The sequence below is a fragment of the Electrona antarctica genome, assembly GCF_951216825.1.
Source record: "Electrona antarctica genome assembly, chromosome: 24".
NCBI classification, from domain to species: Eukaryota; Metazoa; Chordata; class Actinopteri; order Myctophiformes; family Myctophidae; genus Electrona; species Electrona antarctica.
In genome coordinates this window covers 26,614,960-26,634,069 of record NC_136803.1, presented here as the reverse complement: position 1 = coordinate 26,634,069, position 19,110 = coordinate 26,614,960, and the positions used below count along the sequence as shown (strand labels likewise).

The 19,110-nt window shown below is 43.2% G+C and overlaps 1 long non-coding RNA gene across 2 annotated transcripts in view; it reads left to right on the top strand.

Annotated features, from left to right (window-relative positions):
- Positions 1 to 583: 583 nt before the first annotated feature.
- LOC306916986 overlaps positions 584 to 19,110 on the top strand; it is a 51,414-nt gene continuing 32,887 nt past the window's right edge. Inside the window, exons 1-4 of one of the 2 annotated variants that reach the window (XR_013789072.1) lie at positions 584 to 718; positions 808 to 869; positions 1,244 to 1,398; positions 17,932 to 17,996. This is a non-coding gene — a long non-coding RNA (uncharacterized lncRNA). Of the gene's footprint in view, positions 719 to 807; positions 870 to 1,243; positions 3,553 to 17,931; positions 17,997 to 19,110 lie in introns of those variants that run through there. The other variant, XR_013789073.1, reaches the window with a different exon arrangement.

Sequence of the window (19,110 nt, the reverse complement as noted above, 5' to 3'; positions counted from 1 at the left end):
AAATCTAGACTAACACTAAGACATTCCAGGTGACTAAAATGTGACTAAAACTAAATGAAAACTGTTCAAGAGACTATGACTAAAACTAAAATAAATAAAAATGCTGCCAAAAACAACACTGTATGCCTTAATGTTTTTTGTAGTTTTCGTCCATTTTTGTCCGTGTGTTTATGTAAGTCGATACATATGATATGAGATGTGTAAAATGAGAGCTTTGGAAATAGCTCTGCTGGTCCTGTGGATCATTGGATCCTGTGGAAGATGCTGCTCGGTTGAACTTTTGACTCAGCTCAACAGCAACACAAACCGGTGGCGGGAAGATCCGTTTGATTGTTCCTGCCTGAGGACTACAAAACAATGACTACAACATGACGTAATGATATCATCCGTTCCAGACCGGTTCACACGGCACTTTTAGAACAGAGACCAGGCTTTCCACCTCGCTTTCCTCCGAGGTGGAAAGCCTGCGAGGTTATACTCCTACCTACTGTAGCCTGGATCCAGCCCAAAGACCCCTACAGTCTGATAATCAGGCTAACTCCTACCTGCAGTGCTGCACTAATCAAGCCCAATTGAACTGAGTCAGTTCAGCTGTTGAAGTTAGAGACAGAAAAAAAGCCACAGGCAGCAGTGCACAAACACATGAGAAGAGCACAGAACAGAGAGGAAAAGTGTGATTCTAGAAGAGTTTTATGAATACAAACCACAGCGAAGCAAGGTAACTCACCAGATAAATAAGTTAATTTAAGAGTAACAAATAATTGGAAGTTACTTTGGTTTTTGATGAGTGGTGTTGTTTATTTCTAGAAACCATTGTGGATTCACTGGGGCAGCCATTGCATTGTTTGTGCCCAACCTGAGCAGAATCGGTGAGACAGTTAATTTCTTTTCAATTAAGGGATATTATTTTTAAGTTTAAGTTAATTGTGAACACTTTGAGAGTGTAATACTTTAAAAGGGAGTTTATGTTTTGATGATTTGTTTACTAAATGGATGTAATCCATTTCACCATGCACTTCATACAAGATGCACTGAATTCACGTGAAGATGTTTTTGCTTAAAATGCATAATGTTGAAAGAAAGCATGTAAAAGGTTTAAAAATGCACAGTGTTGCATACAGTATTTCATTTATTGTTCATTTAAAAAAGTTCATGTAATGCATATTTCATGGTTAAAAACTTAATTGACAACAGACGGTTGATACTATGTTACTGATTAGATTTCTCTGACCCTGTCTGACAGGTCAGGTTTTTTTTTGTTGGATTGGATCGTTTTCCAGTTGACCATTCCAATAAATGGCGAGCTTCCCACCACCAGGATCTAGAGATTGATCGACAGCGAGTATTCCCCCATACTCTGGTGACCACTGGACAGATACTACTGCACTCTACAGTGTGGTAGGCCTAACCAAGGGACCAGTGAGGCTATTCAACGTTGAAGCTCTGGGCCCTAGTGGTAGGAGGAGGGACTACAGGCGGACCCGTGGATTCATGACCGGGAAACCCCATGCAGCTGGGCTTTAACATTGAGCGCTCGGTTGCACTTCCGCATTTGACCACCAAAATTTGGTGGTCAAATGCGGAAGTAGACGTTCTGAGACGGTACTTCCGGCAGTCTTCCAGGTGCTTCAAAACGCCACTGAGCAACTTCCACTGACATGAATAGCTGGGGGGGTGGAGCTTCGCGCCAGTTCAGTCTCTATCCTTTTATATACTCTATGGGCCTAACCTGCAGACTTCCCCACTCTCAGCTGCAGTTTCACCCTTTGTCAGCCTTCTGATTGGTCCCTGACTGACCAACCAGCAGGCTCTTTCTGCCTTGTTCCGCCCTGGTTCCGCCTTGTTTATGTTGAATTTGCTAAAACATCTTTTTTGGAGAAAACTAAAAACAAACATGATATGCCCTGCAGTCACCATGCTGCACCTGGGATGTTCCTTTTCACTGACACCAAGTTTAAAATAAGAGTTGAGTGCAAGAATATCAATACGAAGCAACTGAAAAATACCTTATTTCAATGGTAGTGGATGGAGAGGGAGGATTTTTGTCCAACCATGGAACGGCAACCAATGGGTGCAAAGAGGGCAGAACCAGGACTTGACAAGGGTGCGCACGTGCATGCACACCTTAGAGTATATATGAATAGAGACGGCACCCGGATGAAACCCTGAGGTGAAATGGACATAGTGGCCGAATTTGATATTGCAGTGTGGGCCAAACACATGAACGCGCTGGTCCGTTGACTATCATAGAGCTCCGAAGTCTGACGTCACTTTCAGTAGAGGGCGTCAATCTCCAGGTTCATGTATTTGTGTATTTGCATTGAGATCCCCAAACGGTGATTTTAGGTCGCTTCATATAAGAACTGTTTGAAAAATAAACCGACCACCTCGGCGTTTCTGTCAGGGGAGTGGCTGTGCGTCGTTAATGATGTCCATTCATATTTGATACAGCCAGTTTCTAGAGAAAATGGAATTAATGTGACCGCAAAAGCCTTGAAACTACATATGAATGCAATGTCGCTGAGCATATACGTCACGCCCAGCTGTCAACATATTGCGTTCCTGAGATTCCTCGTTGACGTAAGCTCAGCTGGTGGTGACTCGACTCGTACTAACCACGATACATTATATATCCATAAAATAAAAATAAAAATAAACGTAATTAACGTTCAGTTTCTGTTGTGCGACGGGCTGCGGGCAGAAGCAGCCTACCCGGAAATGTAGTCTCTGGGTTGTTTGGCTCGTTTCTAACGCTTATTTTGTTACTCTTTGGGTATATTTGTACATTTCCACCTTCAGTCGATGCTTCATATCCATATGAGTGAAAAGGCTGGGGTGATCGGTTTATTTTTCAAACACAATTCTTATATGAGGCGATCTAAAATCCCCCTATGGAGAGTACAATGCTTAGAAAAAGATACATGAACCATGGCGCTCACTGCCCTCTACTGGTAGTAGAGGGCAGTGACGTCAGGACTTCGGTGCTCTATTGTGCACGTTCATGATGACACGTGAACGCTGAATGCCTGCAATGATAGTCAGCGGCAGCGCGTTCATGTGTTTGGACCCAATCCATCCCAGAATGCACTCTGTTCCTACCCAGAATGCACAGTGAAATCGCCTCATGCGCTTTTGAGCAACTTAATGCAAGTGGATGGGAGGAGAACTCGGGTGCCGTCTCTATTCATATATATACTCTAAGATGCACACACATTCATGGAACTCTGTTACGTACAGTTTTGGAAACCATATGGAACTTTTGACACATAGACTGATACCTCCTGGTTTATCCTTGGAACTCTGAACCCTAAATGTTATGTGATTTAACTGGAACAGAACAGAACAAAACTTGAGTTGAAGGTTTAAAGGAGATAACTGAGGATTCAAGTTCGAAGGGTGCACCCTTAAAATAGGAAGACACGGTGAACTGTGAGAATTGAAAGTGGCCAAGCAATTGCTACTAGAATTGGTACCAAATGATTTGTATTTCCATATTGTATGTTTGTATGTTTGTTTTATTGTTTTTCAATATAACTGCCGGCAATCATTGAACATTTAACCTCCTTGTGTCTGAGTCTCCCTGCAAGACCCGTATCCATTTCTACCTGCAAAAAAGATGTCAACCTTACTTGTAGTACTGCTAGGACTTTGTAGAGGGAATTATGTAAAAAAATAAAAAGCAAATTTTATGCACATTTATTATAATTATTAAAATAATTTAATAATTTACATTTGGGGGATATCTTTCACAATAATAAATAAAACATGTTCTAGACATTCTAATCACAAAAAAACATATTACAGTTATTTTACTTTTATCAGGGTCATAGGTTCAAAATTGCACAGTGTCCACAGATTTAAAATCTTTGTGAATTTCAGCCTCTGGGGGTTATTTATATGCAAATATCATGACCAATGGCATTGCAATGAACATCAATGATGTTTAGGTGAAAAAAGAACAGAACATTTTTTTATTTAATTAAAATATGTTTCTATTATTGCAACGGTGGGTCTTACAGGGTTAAGCACTCCCCACAGCTCCAGCAGTCGAACCTAATAACTAGTCCAGATTTTGCTATAGTGCCTTTTGGGTGCTACAAGCTACTCCCAGAAGTGTCACTCACCCCCGTTTGGCACAAGTCGGTATTACAATGGTCGTTGTGTTGTGGACTGACCCCCCCCCCCCCCCCCCCCCCAATATACCACACTGCTACTGTTCGAATGAACCTTAATGGTCGTGTGTGTGTGTGTGTGTGTGTGTGTGTGTGTGTGTGTGTGCGCGTGCGTGCGTGCGTGCGTGCGTGCGTGCGTGCGTGCGTGCGTGCGTGCGTGCGCAGTGGTTGGTCCCAAACTTTTTCATGTCAAGGACCCCCAAATCGACACTAATGAGCCTGCGGTCCCCCAGGCCCATTTGAAAAGATATGTCGGGGACCCCCATAAGAGAAGCCTGTTAAATTTCAAGGACCCCCAGTTTGACATGCATTAGACTGAGGACCCCCATTAATGGCATTTCTATCTCTGGGACTCCCAATTTATATTGTAAAATGTAATTGTTAATCTAACTCTTGAGAGTGTACGGGTTCATTTGGTTCCATTTGTACACTCTCATATGGTCCATTTGGTTCCAAACTATCATTTAGGTGTAGGGGACCCCCTGGAACTCCCTCAAGGACCCACCTTGGGAACCATTGCGTAAAGGTTGCCAAGTGCCCTTGGCGACCTTTGGTAACATAAGTTGACAAATCATGAAGAAGTATATACATTTTTTTCATTGGATGATGTACGACGACAAGAGCGCCCCTCACTTCACACGGGTGTGATTTTTGTTTATTAGCAGACAAGGATATATCCCAACGGGTTGAAACGAGCGTTTAAATCGCTTATTTATTCGGCGCTTCCATGCTTTTCAAGGAAGTTGTGACCAGGAGGAGGCAGCATTAGCTGCATCAAGACAATACTATACCAGAAATCAATGCTAGGATAGGGAGGTATATTTACAGAAAAACAGTAGGCGGTAATTTCTTAATCTTTAGGCTTGTCTAGGTCTTGTTGTAAATGGCAGACAGGTGCTCTTTTATGGCAATTGTTTTATGGAGCGTAGGGAGTCTCACCTTTTGATGGCCTTGGTGTGCATTACGCATGCACTGACCTCCCCATTTTACTTTTGTCCCTGGGACCCCAAACTAAACTAAGAGTGCCATTTTTGGTTCCATGAGTTACAGACCGGCCATAATAAGGGCCCATTTGATTCTTAAAGGCTCATTCATAGTCTGGATTTTCGGTGGTGAGGTGACCACAGCTCCGGTGGTGAGCTGACCACCGGAGCTGAAATAACGTTGAGCGGTGGTGAGTAAAAACAGAGAGAAGGGCTGGAGCGGTGGCGGTGGTTTGCTCTTCACCGCGGCTCGTGACGTCATGTTGTAGTTCGGTGGTCACCCCACCACCGAAAATCCAGACTATGTATGAGCCTTAACTCTCCCATCATTTGGCTGGGGTGTCCTGCGGAACCCCCTGAAGGACCCCTGGGGGTCCCTGGACCCCCATGTTGAGAACCAGTACTGTAGTTGCCCACCATAATGATGTACGGTAGGTTGGAATAATATCATTAGTCTTCCGCTTATCCTCCGTGCAGAGCGAGTCATCCATCACCCTATACTCCACCTTCTGGCATTCCTCCTCTTCCGTCTCTCCCACTCCCCCATCGCCCGTCTTTCTCTCCTCCTTGCCCTATTATTACCCTCCATTCTTCCTCGCGACTCTCCTTCCTTTCTCCTTTAGTTTTATCATGTATCTCCGCCAAGGTCACAAGGAGTAAAAAGGATCAACTCTTTTGATGTGTTCATGGTGTGCTGCACATGTAGTCGTCGTGCACATTAAATTGAACATGTCCCGAGGTCTGTTCTTTTCTTTAGAAGCCTGACATTTGGGAATATGTCGAGCTTGGATCGAAAGTCCGCTCTCAAAGTGGTGGTCCAGGGGATCACCCTTGGGATTTCGGGGTTCCAAATGGACCCTTTTACAGATCTCTGTAACTCTGAGAGTGTGCAAAATGGAACGGGTCCATTTTGGTTTCGTTTGTTGACTCGGAGTTATGGACGGTAATCTCTCAGTGCAACTGAGGTCCAAATTGTTCAGATTGGTGCAGACTGCAGGGAAGATCATAGGGGTAAGACAACTCCCCTCTCAGCAGTCTATTGATGAGCAGGCTACATTAAAACAGGCTCAAAACATCGTCAGTGATGTTACCCATGTTTTAAATGGCGAGTTTGTACTTCTGCCCTCTGAGAGAAGATACAAAGAACCAAAGTGGAAGTACATCAGATTTAAAAAATCGTTTGTACCAGCATCAACTAGAACGAGGCTCTGAAACAGCAGTAACTGTGTGAGGCTAGATTATCCACATCATGTGTGCAATTGTGTAATGTGTCTTCCTCTGTAATGTATTTTTGTTTGTCATTGATGTTTTATGTGTGGCTGTAGCTGGGGTGAAAGCCCAAGACAAATTTCCCTTGTGGACAATAAGGTTTACCTTGACCTTGACCTTGACGCTCTTGAAATGAAAACCGTTTGAGAACCATGATTGGTCTATGCACATCACTTCTTGTTCTTATTTTATCTCTCTTTTTGAAGGGGCGCTTTAGGGAAAACTATAGAACTAGGGATGCACTGTAATTGAAATGTTGGCCCATATCCCAACATAAACAGCTTGAATGTATATGTTCCAACTTGTTTTTGCAGCCTTCATCATCACAAAAGGCTTTTTTCAGGCTTTTTGTATACATTTTCCAACATAATTATTAAAATATAAAATATCTGCTAAAACCGATATATTATTTTGATGTCGTTTCGATAACAACATTGCATTTTAAGGCCAATATCGGCCGATACCGATGTGATGACGATTAATTACCCATCCCTATGTTTTTGTGTGAATGCCATGCACATTAAAGCACGCTGCCCCTTTTATTTTAGTTTTAGTCATAGTCTCTTGAATAGTTTTAATTTAGTTTTAGTCACATTTTAGTCACCTGGACTGTTTTAGTGTTAGTCTAGTTTTAGTCGACTAAATATCCTAAGATTTTAGTCGACTAAATCTACAGTTGATTTAGTCGAACAAAATGTATTTTGGTGGGCCTTGATGCCGTCGTAATGAGTGTTTTTTTCACTTGCTGAAAATAGACGATCTACAAGCTCACAACTTGTGAGCTTGTTGTGAGCTTGTAGATCGTCTATTTTCAGCATGCAACTAATTGTAAAATGACTTATACTGGATCTCTTGTCCACTAGTCCCTTCCTAACATTTTAACAGTTTTTATTTGTTGACGAAATTGTCAGTATAGTCTTAGTTTTAGTCATCATAGCTTAAAGTTTTTATTTAGTTTCCATTTAGTTTTCATCAGTGGAAAAAGGTATAGTCGACGAACATTTTTCGTCTTAGTTTTAGTCGACGAAACCAACACTGCGCTGCACAAAGCTTAAAGGTGCCGTACTAGAAATGCACACTGTTTACCATTTACACAAACAGCAGTCATACACACACACACATGTCTACAAAGAGACACGTGCCTTTCTTTATATAGCATAGCGAAAGACAGCATAGATAGTCTACGACTCTACCCGTATGATGATTCTCTTTGACACAAAAACAACATTCCTCTCTCATGCAGGGCATGGATATATACCCCCACGTTCACACAGTGCCTGTGTGTATCTCTCTCTCTCTCCTGCTCTGTGTGTATCTCTCTCTCCCCCGCTCGCTCTCTAGCTGCTTGTCTCTCCCAACCAAAGCAGAGAGTCAGTGAGCTATTTTACGTATCAAGACATTTTAATGAGGTCAGCCAACGGTGTTTTTCTCTCTCTCTCTCTTCTATCGAGTGTTCATCTCAAAAAGGAGTAGGTTTCTCCTGATGTGTCGAGTGTCTGCACATGTGCGCATGCATGCGCATGCACGTGCGCATCTCGCTATAGGCACGGATGTGCACGTTTGTGGTTTTCGGCACAAAGAGCCTTTGCATCTACGGGTATTTTTGGACACAACCTGAAATGCATAAATTAGTCTTGTTACATGCCTACATGGTTCCTCTGTGTATTTGTGCGTCTGTCTATTTAATGATGCCTATATATATATATATATATATATATATATACTGTATATTATATATATGTCCCTGTCTGCGCACAAGCCCCTTGCCTCCAACCCCTGTACCTGGTCCTTTGAGCCAGGCAGCACGTCTTGCCTCCATCTCTATAGACAAATTCCAATACCCCAGATCTCGGCCTCACTCACAAACCACTCACACCAGCATGGTGGTGTTTTACTGTGAAATTGGTGACCTGCTGAAATATGTGACAATCATGTAGACTAATCACATAATCTCAGTGTCCGAACGTAAATCATTGTGGTTTGTTTGTTGGCACGAGTTCAATCTAGCTGTATTTTAGGCAACGTATTTAAAGTATGTTGTAAGTATGATGTAAGTTGTGTGTAGTCCACACAAGATGGTCACATATTTCGGCAGGTAACCAATTTCATCGTAACACCGCCATGCTGGAGTGAGCGAGTGTATAAGTGAGCGAGATGGCCGAGATTTTGGGCATTGGAATTTGGCTTAACCCTGCATGTGTCCAATTTGACAGACATAAAGGAGTACAGAGAGAGCCTGGTTGGTGACTTTTCTTCAATCTGCAGCGCCCGCTGGCCTAGCGGTCCAGGCATGTGCCACATAACAGGCTTTGGCCTGGCAGCGCGTCGCGTGTTCGAGTCCCGTTCATGCTGCGATGTCTCCCTCTTTCCTGTCTATCTTCACTTGATACTATATCAATTAAGGCAATTTTGTCTCATACTACGATGATGTGCACCGAGAACAGTCCGTCTAGAAGCTCTCAATGCGGGGCATTGTGAACGTGTAGATCTGCTATTTTCGGAACGCAACACCGTCTCTCAACCTTTTTTCATATCCTCATAATATGAGGATATGAAAAAAGGTTGAGAGACGGTGTTGCGTTCCTCATTAATGCTCAATATTATGAGCATTTATGCTCTCAGAGGTGGGCTATGGACAGTTCAGAAACCTCAGTGCCTACCGATGACATCATCGATGGGGGATTCCAAGCTTATGGAAATCATAGCCTTTCTCTTCTTGAAACGTTGGCATGCTGAAATAGAAGTCCTTGTTTTTGCAGCAATAACAACAAAAAAAGTTTGAAATCTAGGTTCACGCTGTGAGCTGTTAGATCGGAACTACTTTAAAATGTTTTTCAAAATAGTAAAAAATGGCAAAATAACTAAAAAGGGAATGTGATGGAGGAATTGTTGAAGCATATGCTGATGAAAAATCGTATGTATTTCTTCATCAGTTGCAGTATTACAGTAGGCCTATAGGGGTTTCCCTAGGTCTCCTTAACCCATTTTGGTGTTTTAAACATTATGTTATAATTTAGCTATTGAAAAATAGCAGACCTACAAGCTCATCTACGAGCTTGTAGGTCTGCTATTTTTGAAGATTTTTTTAAATTTTGAGGTCAGGCCTAAATGGGTTAAACTGGGAAAGGTCAAAGTCGTACGATTAGTCACACACGTTACCACAGTGAAATTTGACCGCATTTGACCCATCTCTTGGAGCGGTGAGCCGCAGCGGGAATCATTAGTTGATTTGACCCCCCAATCCAACCCATTGATTGCTGAGTGCCAAGCAGGGAGGCATTGGGTCCCATTTTTACAGTCTTTGGTAAGGATCGAACCCCCGACCTCCCAGTTTCAGGGCAGACACTCTAACCACAAGGCCACTGTCTGGGTGGGACAGATGGATGGAGCAGTCATTATCTCATCAGGCTGCTGCAAGAGGCCATATTGCAAAAAAAAAACCCACAAAACAATACAGTCCAAAGTCAATACTGATCTCCAGACAGCCTGGAGCCCCGGTATAATCTAATTTAACAGAACTGTGCCCAGTGTTTATACACACAGGTTTTTAATCATACTTTTGGTTGCCAATTTCACCTGCTTCCTGTCAGAATTGGGTGTATAACAAAGGATAGCACAGCACAGATGGAACCTTTGTGTTTGGGCCAGTCACAAATTAACATAAAAATGCTGTTTTATCCCAATTGAGTGTGTAGAATGTTAATGTAGGCCTAGGCTAGTGGTAAAACATCTGTCTATCCTTCCCCCCTGAAGGAATTATTAGGATAATAATTATTAGATAACTGATAATAATAGATAGCCCTCCCATGCAGAGAAAAGGTAGGAGTGTCTGTGGACCCTTTTTTGATGTGTCAACCAATTTCCCCATGGATAAATAAAGGCCATTTGATCTTATCTTACCCTTAAAGCTGCCCTTCTTTTATTATTATTATTATTGAACAATACACAGGAGTTACCTGTACATGGCAAGATCTAAATGTAATAATGGGGAGTTCAGGAAACATGTTTTTACCCAATTGTCCTGGTTAAAGCTGCTATAAGCATTAATATGTCAAAATGTTAATGACCTTTTTATTTTTTTATTTTTTTGGTATTCAGACAGTCAGCAATGGGTAGAACGCTCCCAAAAATAATTTAGTCTCTGTGACACATCTAGGGGCCGCAATCTGCATTCAAAGATTTTCCTGGAAGCTTTGTCATTGGTTGATTTGTCATTGCGACTTTTTTTTTTTTCCCGACCAATGACAAAGCTTCTAGGAACATCTTTGAATGCAGATTGTGGCCCCTAGATGTGTCACAGAGACTACATTTTTTGGGGGAGCGTTCTACCCATTGCTGAATACCAAAAAAATAAAAAGGTCATTAAAATTGACATATTATTGCTTATAGCAGCTTTAATAATGGCCCTTTTTATTTACAAACATAACATTTGTTACCATTGTTTCTACATTCTGTGTACTGTACATAATATTGTACAGGTACATGCTAAAAGATGCCTGAGAGATCGCCTTGCCATGCACAAAATTACATTAGAAGTCATGATTGCCCCCATGTCTAGACACATAATGATTTTCACAATGCTAATGATTCTTCATTGCTCACAGAGGGCATTGAACACATTAAACCTCGATCTGCTCATGGCAGCGCGGACGGAATACAGAAACGTCCGTCGATTGCATTCGTAACGTGGTCTCAATGAGGGTACGGCCGTCACCGTTTTCTGTTCATGGCATGCGTTTTGTTTTTCTTTCTATATACCTCTTCCCTGTTTTTCTCACAACCTACAGTTGGGCGGGAACCCCTTTTGGTGTTAGCATTATGTTATGCTTTAGCTATTGAAAAATAGCAGATCTACAAGCTCATAGCGCGCCACCGAGTGGCGCGCTACGAGCTTGTAGATCTGCTATTTTTGAAAAATCGAAGAACGACTGACATAGAAACATAGCTTTTTCAGAAAACTGTCGGGATGTAGAAGACATTTTTAGAATCTGATCTCAGGTCTAAATGGGTTAAATACTGTAGGCTAGGGTATATTATGGGTAGAATTATCCTAAAACTTCTTCGTCTTCTTCTTCTGTGTAATCTAAATTCTCTCTGTGTTTTTCATCGTTTTAGATTTGGTTCATTTGTCTGACTTTTATCTGGGTCAGCTAGGGACTGTCTCTCATCATATAGTCGTATAGCCACCCTGCACAGCAGGGGGGCCAGATTGATGTAAAGATAGAATGATGACAGCTCCGTTCACTGCAATGGACCAATTTCCGGCGCCGCAATTTCCGGATATAGCGGAGCTCTCTCGATTGTCCCTGGAAGTTTTTCAGTCAACACTAGCAGCACAGTATAGGGCTGCAGCAGGGGATATAGTTTATAGTTTAGTTTCACCTTTTTTTAGAGGTGAGACGTGTAATTTTATTTTAAGTGAGACGTTGATATAAGATTATTTGTTATCGCTCAGTACATCTGAATCAATTTAAAATCCACATCTCATCCGAAAGCCCAGGTATGGGATCATTTCACACAATTAGTGTGAAACTAATTGACAATTAGTTTCACCTGTTAGCCTAGAAGCGAGCTAGGCATGGTGCTTGTAGTGGAGGTTAGGATTCTTTGCAACTCTGCAATCGGCTTCTCGCTTCTCACTCTGCCCGGTTGTTCATTTCCATTGGCACGCTTTCCTTTCTTGGAGAAGAGTTCATGAATGTATATAGATCCGACATACGTTCCCCACAGAAAAGGTAAGATGTACATTCCAGTATATCCTTCCTTGGCCAACTGATCACAATAGTTTTCTGCAGTTTTTTGTTCGTCTTTCATCCTTTGTTGCCATAATTATGGTAGAGCGGTCGCTTGGGAATCAGAAGGTTATCGCTTCTGGGTTTGTGTCGACGAGTCCTTGAGAAAGACCTTGCATGGTTTCCTCCTGCGTTGGTGTGTGAATGTATGTGTGAAATGCCCATTTTGAAGCACTTTTGTGTAAAGGCTCTATATAACCGTTTATCTAGTGTACATAAAGAATTGGCCTTCATTTCCATAGATAGTTTTTGAGACACATTCACTCAGTGCCTTGTATTTTGAGCAGAAAGGCTATAAAGAAATGTAGGATTGTTTCCTAAAGTATGGACAGGACAGGACACGGACATATTCATACAGACGTCGATATGGATCAGGACAAAGAAGAGAAAAACAATACTCTGTTACCTATTCCTCTATGGGCCAGGCTCTATAATGCACTGCAGCAGCCATTTGGCAAAGAACTTGGGACCCTCCCCTACTTCCTTAATTCACAGGTGCTACCAATGATACTAATGAAGGTATATCACCCTTAGGGGTCCATTTGGTTCCATTTGTACACTCTCAGAGTTATGGTGGTCCTTAAAATTAAATAAATCACACCCGTGTGGGGGTCCCCGGGGGGGACCGCCCCGGGCCGCCCCACGTCCGAAACGGTTGAGAAATGACAGAGTTACCGTGTGGGGGGTCCCTCTACTGTACTGTCACTGTACTGTACTGGCACACCCAAAATCACCATATATACATTAATATGTGAGTCTGTGTTTGTGTGTGTGTTAGGTTGCGCACAGGTGGTGAAAAACAACCATGCTGTTTTTAACCATGCTGATTAAATTACTAATCACTGTGCACTGATTAGTAATTTAGTATCATCGATGAAGGAAGTAGGGAAGCGGCCTAGATGGAAGTAGGAAGAGTTATAATCAGAATGCCTGTTGCCACAAATTTACGTCATATTTGGCGGACATTTGACCTAATTTCTCCTTTCAGTGTAAGACAAAAGTAGACAGACACTAAGCCGATTTGCTCAGACACTATGACGTAAAATTCTCCATGCACTGTCAATGGGAATTTAATGTTTGTGTTGGACGGAAATCTACACTAATAGCTGAATATAGGAGGGGCGGGCTATAGCGCCCCTCAAAAAATAGTGCCGTATATTGAACTCAGATCCTGTTTGTCAAAGACAATTTGCTCAACCACCTACATTTTGTCACTGGACCCAGAAATATTCAGGACTTCCCGGTCAGACCAGACACATACAGTATAATCCATCTCCCACCTCCATCCATCCATCCATCTTCAACCGCTTATCCGTAGTCGGGTCGCGGGGGCAACGGCTCCACCAGAGTGCTCCAGACTTCCCTCTCCAGACTCCATTAGTGACTTCCTCCTGGGGGATTCCGAGACGTTCCAAGGCCAGGGAGTCGATGTGTTTCCTCCAACTGCGCCTTGGTCTGCCCCGGGGTCTCCTCAGTGTCGAGGACCTCCCTAGGGAGACGCCCGAGAGGCATTCTAACCAGATGCCCGAACCACCTAGCTCCTTTCCAGGCGAAGGAGCAGCGACTCTACTCCGAGTCTCTCTCGTGTGACTGAACTTCTCACCCTATCTCTAAGGGAGATGCCAGCCACCCGTCGAAGAAAACTCATTTCGGCCGCTTGTATTCGCGACCTTATTCTTTCGGTCATGACCCACACTTCATGACCATAGGTGAGAGTAGGAACGAAGATTGCTCGGTAGACAGAGCTTTGCCTTCTGGCGCAACTCTCTTTTCTAATGTGTTCCTGGGCTCTACACACCCTCCGCCAACCTGGGGAGAGCAACGGACTTGAACTGATGCTTCCTTTATGCCTGAGTGTCCAAGTTTCTCCTTTACACCTGACAGGGGGGAGTTTCCCTGGTTGGACGTAGCGCGTGGAAGGAACACGTTATACCAACCAGTTCCTTTCCCCTCCATCAGGCGCCCCAGCTGGCCAGGGGGAGGCAGTTTAGAGACCAGGATGTTTTTTGTGAGGGTACCTACTACCTACCCTAGGGGACACGGGGAGAACATGCAAACTCCACACAGAAAGGCCCTTTCGCCAACCCCGCCTCAGGTATGGGCACTGATGACACGGAGGAGAGAACACACCCCCAGCGCCCACAGCCTCCCGAGCGGGAATCGAACCCAGGACCTTCTAGCTGTGAGGCGACAGCACTACCGACTGTGCCGGATGCTTTATAGTTTACTCAAATAGTAGGTTTCTACCTCTGTTGCTCCTGTGCAGCATGAAGGGATTCATATGAGAGCACAAGTACCTTTGTTATCCATATCACTGGCAAGCAGCAGTATGATGTCATATCTGAAGTCTTAACGTCCTGCCTATGTGGACTTCGATTCAAACACAACTACAAGACAAAGTTGAAACAAGGATTATTGAATGCAAAGGAGCAATCCAGAGAGCTAGGGAATGAAAGGTCTTCCATTACCCGTCATCTTCAAAGATGCCAGCCATCCTCTTCCCTCTCTCATGTTCTCTGTGATCCAGCAGATCAAAACACCACCAGAGGAGAGAATATGGAACATACGGTATATTACAGGCTGACTGAAGATGTGAAAATGTATTGCCTTAAAACTTATGTGAGTTGATGTTATTGAATGCATTTATTATCAACTATTTTGACATACGTAGCCTAATTTGTTGCTATTATCGTATATGGTGTTGCGTACATACTGTAATTAACTGTAAACTAAACTTAGTGAACTGTGTGAGGCCTAGTTCGTCAAAACAATTCTCTCTGCATCTTCAGCAACGTGCCAAACGTACGCAACTCATCCGAAGGAGATCAAATCTTTTATAAATTCTTTAAACCTTCGATATTATGGCAGAGAGATGGGATTAGCGTGTCAGGGCTTTGAAATCTCTGCTCATTTCAGCTCAAGCTGTGAAAAGTTTAAATAGAAACTTAATTTTCCTCTACCTTTGTAGTGTAGAATTTTTTTTCCGTGTAGCCTAATTCTCTTCAAACGAGGAGAAAGCAAATTTGACATGCTTTCCCCATTATTTGGGTACGTCCTGATTCTTGCGTTTATAGACTGCCAAAGGGACACTTAGCAGATATTTTTTCCCTGTGTCACAGCCATAGAGTATATAAAAGGATGGAGACTGATCTGGCGCGAAGCTCCGCCCCCTCCACTATTCATGTCAGTGGAAGTTGCTCAGTGGCGTTTTGAAGCACCCGGAAGGACCGTCTCAAAACGTCTACTACCAAATTTTGGTTGGCAAATGCGGAAGTGCAACCGAGCACTCAATGTTAAATCCCAGCTGCACAGGGTTTCCCGGTCATGAATCCATGGGTCCGCCTGTAGTCCCTCCTCTTACCACTAGGGCCCAGTGCTTCAACGTTGGCGTGCCTCACTGGCCCGTTGGTCACAGCCCCCTGTAGCTTGGCCTGCAGGGTCTGTGCTGCCTACTCTATCTGTCTCCACAAGGCCTGCAGGTTGGGAAATTGGGGTGTCAATCAGTACATTGGGAGCACCTGGCCAGTATTCCCAGTGTGCTCTATAAGGACTGGGTGTTGGCCACACTCACCCTCTCTCTCTCTTCCTGTTGGCAGCAACACTTTAGCTTTAGTTTGTCCTTTGGTTTGCACCATTCAACACCCCACACTACATTTACCACACATCCACTCACCAGTCTCACCTACACTACTGATTTCACTGATTAACACACCCCACATGAAGTGCCAGGGGGTGGACACCAGTTTTGGTCCTGGGTGCCACTGTCCCCATTATAAATAAAATAAAGAAAATGTCATTCTATTGTGCATGTCATGTGCATGTCATCACCTGCACACCAGATTAGAGGAATTTTCAAAATATGGATTAAAAAAATCTCGGTTTCTCGGTGGTGGCACCCAGTACATGGTTAGATTCATCTCGTGATCTCGTGGGTGGCACCTAAACAGTTAAGTTGTTTATATTGTAAATAAATATTACTTGTGCACTTTTAAAAGCTGTGTCTTCCTCCTTTTTGTTATGGCCTAGAGCCAGGTCATGACACCTGTGTCGAACAAGCGTTGATTTTGTGTTTTGCTCCTCATCTTAATTCTCATCTCTTCCTTTTGGCTCTGTGTTCTTGTTCACAGACTGTGTGTTACGCCCTGTGGGTATATATGCAGCAACGGGCAGTGCTCACCCATACAAACAAGAGGCACAGAGAGTACAACAAGCTCACAAAAGGCCCATATATAATAACGATACAATCTATTGAAAGGTGCGTGCGTGTTCAAAGAACGCACCCCGGGAACATTCTGGTGGTGTGAGCGCTGCAGAGAGACAATGGGAGGTGCAGATCATACAGTAAAACTGTGGTAAACGAACGGGCCGGGCTTCAATGCTATTCTCTGTGTAGAGCCCTCTGCTGAAGACAGTCAGCTTCTGGACTCCTGTGGTCATGTTTGTTTTGTACACCAGCTGGACGTGTGATAACAGAGTGACGGTGGGTATAGTGGGCAGGCGATGGCGCTGCTCTAAAGCCCTGGGTCACTGGGTCTAGTACAGAATAAAGCAGCTATGTTTTTGCCTTGTTAGCCCATTGATGCCTGGTGCAACCTATACGTTGTTCTACCCTTGATGCCGGCGCTCTCTCTGTGTCTCATCAGCTATTGTTATAATTTAGCTATTGAAAAATAGCAGATCTACAAGCTCATAGCGCGCCACCGAGTGGCGCGCTATGAACTTGTAGGTCTGCTATTTTTGAAAAAACATAACTATTTAAAAAAATAATGAATCAAAATTTGAAGGTTTTCAGAAACCTTAGGTCAGGCCCTAGAAGGCGTTCCCAGATTCAGCCTCAGGTATCAATGGGTTAAAGGAACAGAATCACTTTTTTGTCGATGGTTAGTCTATGAGTCCATGGAAACGATTTGGTTTTATGGTGATGCTGAAAATGCCCTGCTGTCTGTTATGGTCTTTCTGTGTTACTGCAATTTTCCCATGATGCATTGTGCCGTTGCAAGCGCCAGTGTGGCCATATTGCAGAATAAGCAAGTCAAGCACTCCAAAGTGAAAAACTTAATGGAGAATGAATCCTATATTCAAATTGGCTCGTGGGTGCCTATGTGGGCGTCAGGCCGGCCTGAAGATCTATCAAATTATGCTTTTTTTTCTCCACTATTTGACATAGGGTTGCAATGTAGTATGGGTTTGGTTAGATGTTCTGTACAAATGAAACTATTTAATCTTAACCCATTTTAGGCGGGAACCCTTTGTTTTAAGCATTATGTTATGCTTTAGCTGTTGAAAAATAGCAGATCTACAAGCTCATAGCACGGCACCGAGTGCCGCGCTATGAACTTGTAGGTCTGCTATTTTTGAAAATGTGAGCACAAATCTTTGAATATACATTCTTTCAGTGAACGTTTTCAACTCAAATCTTTATTTGCTTCTGGGGGGGTCCCTGAAACAAACAACAAATTTTCAGATGGGGGTCGGTGGCCAAATACATATAATTTTTGGGGTCCTTGACATGAAATATTGAGCACCACTGACATAGAAACATCGGTATTCCAGAAAACTGTCATGATTTAGAAGACATTTTTTTAAATTTCGACGTCGGGCCTAAATGGGTTAATGTACCATGATTACTTAAAGTTCAATCAAGTTGTCAATCATAATCATCCAGATTATTTACAGCTGTGTCTGTGCGTGTTGTAACTGTCTCTGCCTACACAGTAAAATGCAGCCTGAACGTGATGTTCTACTTGGAGCGCAAGAGAACCTGCCGCCGGTCCCATGAGGTAGGCTATACTGACCCACACGCTGCACATTATCAATGATCAGAACACCGATCAATTCTGTCGAAAGGCTGTTATTCCTGCAACTTAGAGGTCTGCATTTGGGCCATTTGTAATCTCAAAAGGGCAGTTTAAAATAGGCACAAAAAGGCATGGGCCGTGGCTCAGCGGTCCAGGCACCTTGGCCGGTAGCCCAAGACTGGCAGCGGCTACCGGCCGGGATCGGGTTCGACTCCCGATCCCGGCGGCCTTTACTGCACGTCACTCCCCCATCTCTCTCCCCCATTTCCTGTCAGCCTACTGTCTGTCCCTCTATAAAAAATATAAAATAAAGGCGAAAGCCACACAAAAAAACATTAAAAAAAAGAAAGAAAAAATAGGCACAAAAAAAAGACAGACCTCCATGCTGGATTCTTGAAACTTTTGGATGTAAAAAACGGAAACCAAAAACATCACAGCTGTATAGGCTAATTGTTTTAGATGGAGCTGTTTTCAGGAGATGCTTAAAATTGCCCACATTAACCCATTTTGGGCGGGAACCCCCTTTTGGTGTTTTAAGCATTATGTTGTACTTTAGCTGTTGAAAAATAGCAGACCTACAAGCTCATAGCGCGGCACCGAGTGCCGCGCTACGACCTTGTAGGTCTGCTATTTTTTGAAAAATCGTGAATGTGGCACCAAATGTTCGAATATATTCTTTCAGAGCGAACGTTTTTAAATGTTTGAGAACCACTGATCCTAGAAACAGGGTTTTCAGAAAACTGACTTTGTTTAGAATTTCTCAGGTCTAAATAGTTAACAGGACGGCAACAGATAACAGACTGCGATAGATAATGTGCATTATGCCCCCATAACCACATTCGAGGGATAAGGACACCTAGGGCAGTATTATGCGTGTCTTAAGTACCAGGTCTTATTACTTAACTTAAGACCTGGAGGCGTGGTCAATGCTGTTTGGCCACTCAGAATAGCCAAATGGCATTGATCACGCCTCCAGGTCTTAAGTTAAGTAATACGACCTGGTACTTAAGACACGCATAATACTACCCCTAGATCCCTAACCACATTTAGCTGATTGTGTCATCAATGTCTTTTTTTCTGGAAGAATATTCCACAG